This window comes from Mytilus galloprovincialis, chromosome 4 (assembly GCF_965363235.1).
Source record: "Mytilus galloprovincialis chromosome 4, xbMytGall1.hap1.1, whole genome shotgun sequence".
In the NCBI taxonomy this organism is placed as follows: domain Eukaryota; kingdom Metazoa; phylum Mollusca; class Bivalvia; order Mytilida; family Mytilidae; genus Mytilus; species Mytilus galloprovincialis.
The window spans coordinates 22173033-22179425 of record NC_134841.1 but is presented as its reverse complement, the minus strand read 5'-3'; positions in this window follow the sequence as shown (position 1 = coordinate 22179425).

Genomic DNA, 6393 nt, shown 5'->3' with positions numbered 1-6393 from the left:
AAAAACTTTTTGCAGATATCTCTCAAGACTTTTCCTAGAAAAAAGAAATGGCAATGCAGTAAAAATCGCTTGCTAGGTCCGTCAATCTCAGTAAAAACCTACAATAAAATGTCCGCTCCGAGATTGAAATACTAATCTGTGTTACAAACAGGTGCTGAAAAATGGACATCATCAAAAAATAATCAATAAATGTGTTTTAAAGTTACACCGATTCAATTAAATCCAAAACATGCACTGCTTGTGAACTTTCATCAACATGTCAATTTCCTACAATGACAAAAGAAATTACATTGTGTGCATTCCATCTCTATACATGTTGTCTGTTTAACGTCCCGACCTAAAGAGAAATAAAAAGACTAAGTTTTTCTTAATATAAACCCGCGTCACGTGATGTCTCCTCAATCTTGCGCGCGCGCTGTATCTAAAATAAAAGAAAAACTTTCCAAACTAAACATGAAACTTCTCCGGTAACATAATAATATAGACCCCATACCAAAGCAAACAAACAAACAAATAAACAAATACCCCCCCCCCCCCTTTTTTTCCAAATCAATCAATAAAAAAAATCAATTATCCATTCATCATAGGGGAAAGACTGCCTAACAATTGTTTTTGAAACAATTGCTTTATATTTATTAAGTCTTTCCACTTTTCTGTGGAAAGACTTATTGTTTTTCTTCTGATTATTATTATTAAGTCTTTCCACTTTTCTGTGGAAAGACTTATTGTTTTTCTTCTGATTATTATTATTATTATTATTATTATTATTATTTTTTTTTTTTTTTTCTTCCGCCAAATTTTGTTCTTGCGATAAATGTTTGTTTCGCAATATGTCGCTTAGATATTTCTCATATGGTATCGTATAGTTTATGCGCTTTTAAATTTCACCCTGCTAAGGCGAACCATTTTTTATGTAAGGGTTATCTCCCTTTTCATTGTTTATCCTCTGTGTGCATCTCCTTCGTAACAAAATAAGAAAGCGACAAAATTCTTTTTACAAACTGTTCGTTACATCCTCAGTAATTTTTGGCGTATTTGGATCGAAGCGATTTGATGAAATTTTATAGGAGTTATCTACCTTTACGGAATAAATTTGTCGGTATGTTTTTTAAACTCCTAAACCGTTAACCGTATAACCCTGGAATGTTTTTATTTGAGTCCCCAGGGTCCTAACTTAGAAAATTAGGTCAAGGTCAAAGGTCAAGGTCATATTTTAGATTTTTATAAGTTTTTCATTTCCCTATAATTCTTGAACGGTTATAGATACAAAAAAATTAAGCAGTGAAAAATGCTTGGTACTTTAAGGGGCAACTTTTTTCCATTATGACTATATTGATTTTACCATCATATAAGGGACATAACTCCCATCGATGGTTTTTAAAAAGCCATTTTTAGGCAAAACTCTTAAACAAAAGGTCCTTGACCCATAGGGTCTTTTGCAATGACCTTTTGGAGCAATGACCTTGACGAAGGTCACAAGGTCAAAGGTCAAGGTCATCAAATTATGTGGTTTTGGCACTATTTAAACAGTTTATGAGTGTTTGAATTTCAACCAACCAACCAACCAACCAACCAACCAACCAACCAACCAACCAACCAACCAACCAACCAACCAACCAATCAATCAATCAATCAATCAATCAATCAATGTTTCCGTTTCATGTGTTTGATACGGGATTCAAGGTCGCTTTTTTTCCGCTTGTTTTAATTGAGCCTATCAAACGTGTTTAACCAACATGTTTAACCAATATGTTTAACCAACGTGTTTAACCAACATGTTTAACCAACGTGTTTAACCAACCAACCAACCAACCAACCAAACAACCAACCAACCAACCAACCAACCAACCAACCAATCAATCAATCAATCAATCAATCAATCAATGCATGTTTCCGTTTCATGTGTTAAATACGGGATCCAAGATGGTTTTTTTCGCTCGTTTAAATTGAGCCTATCTAACGTGTTTAACCAGCCAACGTGTTTAACGAACGTGTTTAACCAACTTACCAACCAACCAACCAACCAACCAACCAATCAATCAATCAATGCATGTTTCCGTTTCATGTGTTAAATAAATACGGGATCCAAGATGTTTTTTTTTCCCGCTTGTTTGAATTGAGCCTATCTAACGTGTTTAACCATCCAACGTGTTTAACCAACATGTTTAACCAACGTGTTTAACCAACTTACCAACCAACCAACCAACCAACCAACCAACCAATCAATCAATCAATGCATGTTTCCGTTTCATGTGTTAAATACGGGATCCAAGATGTTTTTTTTTCGCTTGTTTAAATTGAGCCTATCTAACGTGTTTAACCAGCCAACGTGTTTAACCAGCCAACGTGTTTGACCAACGTGTTTAACCAACGTGTTTAACCAACTTACCAACCAACCAACCAACCAACCAACCAACCAACCAACCAACCAACCAACCAACCAACCAATCAATCAATCAATGCATGTTTCCGTTTCATGTGTTAAATACGGGATCCAAGATGTTTTTTTTTTCTCGCTTGTTTAAATTGAGCCTATCTAACGTGTTTAACCATCCAACGTGTTTAACCAGCCAACGTGTTTAACCAACATGTTTAACCAACGTGTTTAACCAACCAACCAACCAACCAATCAATCAATCAATCAATCAATCAATGCATGTTTCCGTTTCATGTGTTAAATACGGGATCCAAGATGTTTTTTTTCGCTTGTTTAAATTGAGCCCATCTAACGTGTTTAACCAGCCAACGTGTTTAACCAACGTGTTAAACCAACATGTTTAACCAACGTGTTTAACCAACCAACCAACCAACCAACCAATCAATCACTTAATGTATGTTTCCGTGTCATGCGTTTAATACGGGATGCAAGGTCTCTTGAGGTCTTTTTCCCCTTGTTCTAAGTGACCCTATCAAACGTGTTTAATCAACCAACCAACCAACCAACAAACCAACCAACCAACCAATCAATCAACCAACTTATCAATCAATCAATATGTATGACTGTTTATTTATGACAGTTTATTGAAGGAACAAACTCTCAATTATTCAAGAAAATTTTTATTTTATTATTGTTCTTACGTCTCTTCTGAAAAAAAATCCACATATTCTCTGAAACTACAAGTCCAATCGACCTGAAAATTTGCAGTCAGCAGGGCATACATGTACTGAAGGTTCATAAAAAAACTTTTTGCAGATATCTCTCAAGACTTTTCCTAGAAAAAAGAAATGGCAATGCAGTAAAAATCGCTTGCTAGGTCCGTCAATCTCAGTAAAAACCTACAATAAAATGTCCGCTCCGAGATTGAAATACTAATCTGTGTTACAAACAGGTGCTGAAAAATGGACATCATCAAAAAATAATCAATAAATGTGTTTTAAAGTTACACCGATTCAATTAAATCCAAAACATGCACTGCTTGTGAACTTTCATCAACATGTCAATTTCCTACAATGACAAAAGAAATTACATTGTGTGCATTCCATCTCTATACATGTTGTCTGTTTAACGTCCCGACCTAAAGAGAAATAAAAAGACTAAGTTTTTCTTAATATAAACCCGCGTCACGTGATGTCTCCTCAATCTTGCGCGCGCGCTGTATCTAAAATAAAAGAAAAACTTTCCAAACTAAACATGAAACTTCTCCGGTAACATAATAATATAGACCCCATACCAAAGCAAACAAACAAACAAATAAACAAATACCCCCCCCCCCCCTTTTTTTCCAAATCAATCAATAAAAAAAATCAATTATCCATTCATCATAGGGGAAAGACTGCCTAACAATTGTTTTTGAAACAATTGCTTTATATTTATTAAGTCTTTCCACTTTTCTGTGGAAAGACTTATTGTTTTTCTTCTGATTATTATTATTAAGTCTTTCCACTTTTCTGTGGAAAGACTTATTGTTTTTCTTCTGATTATTATTATTATTATTATTATTATTATTATTTTTTTTTTTTTTTTCTTCCGCCAAATTTTGTTCTTGCGATAAATGTTTGTTTCGCAATATGTCGCTTAGATATTTCTCATATGGTATCGTATAGTTTATGCGCTTTTAAATTTCACCCTGCTAAGGCGAACCATTTTTTATGTAAGGGTTATCTCCCTTTTCATTGTTTATCCTCTGTGTGCATCTCCTTCGTAACAAAATAAGAAAGCGACAAAATTCTTTTTACAAACTGTTCGTTACATCCTCAGTAATTTTTGGCGTATTTGGATCGAAGCGATTTGATGAAATTTTATAGGAGTTATCTACCTTTACGGAATAAATTTGTCGGTATGTTTTTTAAACTCCTAAACCGTTAACCGTATAACCCTGGAATGTTTTTATTTGAGTCCCCAGGGTCCTAACTTAGAAAATTAGGTCAAGGTCAAAGGTCAAGGTCATATTTTAGATTTTTATAAGTTTTTCATTTCCCTATAATTCTTGAACGGTTATAGATACAAAAAAATTAAGCAGTGAAAAATGCTTGGTACTTTAAGGGGCAACTTTTTTCCATTATGACTATATTGATTTTACCATCATATAAGGGACATAACTCCCATCGATGGTTTTTAAAAAGCCATTTTTAGGCAAAACTCTTAAACAAAAGGTCCTTGACCCATAGGGTCTTTTGCAATGACCTTTTGGAGCAATGACCTTGACGAAGGTCACAAGGTCAAAGGTCAAGGTCATCAAATTATGTGGTTTTGGCACTATTTAAACAGTTTATGAGTGTTTGAATTTCAACCAACCAACCAACCAACCAACCAACCAACCAACCAACCAACCAACCAACCAACCAACCAACCAACCAATCAATCAATCAATCAATCAATCAATCAATGTTTCCGTTTCATGTGTTTGATACGGGATTCAAGGTCGCTTTTTTTCCGCTTGTTTTAATTGAGCCTATCAAACGTGTTTAACCAACATGTTTAACCAATATGTTTAACCAACGTGTTTAACCAACATGTTTAACCAACGTGTTTAACCAACCAACCAACCAACCAACCAAACAACCAACCAACCAACCAACCAACCAACCAACCAATCAATCAATCAATCAATCAATCAATCAATGCATGTTTCCGTTTCATGTGTTAAATACGGGATCCAAGATGGTTTTTTTCGCTCGTTTAAATTGAGCCTATCTAACGTGTTTAACCAGCCAACGTGTTTAACGAACGTGTTTAACCAACTTACCAACCAACCAACCAACCAACCAACCAATCAATCAATCAATGCATGTTTCCGTTTCATGTGTTAAATAAATACGGGATCCAAGATGTTTTTTTTTCCCGCTTGTTTGAATTGAGCCTATCTAACGTGTTTAACCATCCAACGTGTTTAACCAACATGTTTAACCAACGTGTTTAACCAACTTACCAACCAACCAACCAACCAACCAACCAACCAATCAATCAATCAATGCATGTTTCCGTTTCATGTGTTAAATACGGGATCCAAGATGTTTTTTTTTCGCTTGTTTAAATTGAGCCTATCTAACGTGTTTAACCAGCCAACGTGTTTAACCAGCCAACGTGTTTGACCAACGTGTTTAACCAACGTGTTTAACCAACTTACCAACCAACCAACCAACCAACCAACCAACCAACCAACCAACCAACCAACCAACCAACCAATCAATCAATCAATGCATGTTTCCGTTTCATGTGTTAAATACGGGATCCAAGATGTTTTTTTTTTCTCGCTTGTTTAAATTGAGCCTATCTAACGTGTTTAACCATCCAACGTGTTTAACCAGCCAACGTGTTTAACCAACATGTTTAACCAACGTGTTTAACCAACCAACCAACCAACCAATCAATCAATCAATCAATCAATCAATGCATGTTTCCGTTTCATGTGTTAAATACGGGATCCAAGATGTTTTTTTTCGCTTGTTTAAATTGAGCCCATCTAACGTGTTTAACCAGCCAACGTGTTTAACCAACGTGTTAAACCAACATGTTTAACCAACGTGTTTAACCAACCAACCAACCAACCAACCAATCAATCACTTAATGTATGTTTCCGTGTCATGCGTTTAATACGGGATGCAAGGTCTCTTGAGGTCTTTTTCCCCTTGTTCTAAGTGACCCTATCAAACGTGTTTAATCAACCAACCAACCAACCAACAAACCAACCAACCAACCAATCAATCAACCAACTTATCAATCAATCAATATGTATGACTGTTTATTTATGACAGTTTATTGAAGGAACAAACTCTCAATTATTCAAGAAAATTTTTATTTTATTATTGTTCTTACGTCTCTTCTGAAAAAAAATCCACATATTCTCTGAAACTACAAGTCCAATCGACCTGAAAATTTGCAGTCAGCAGGGCATACATGTACTGAAGGTTCATAAAAAAACTTTTTGCAGATATCTCTCAAGACTTTTCCTA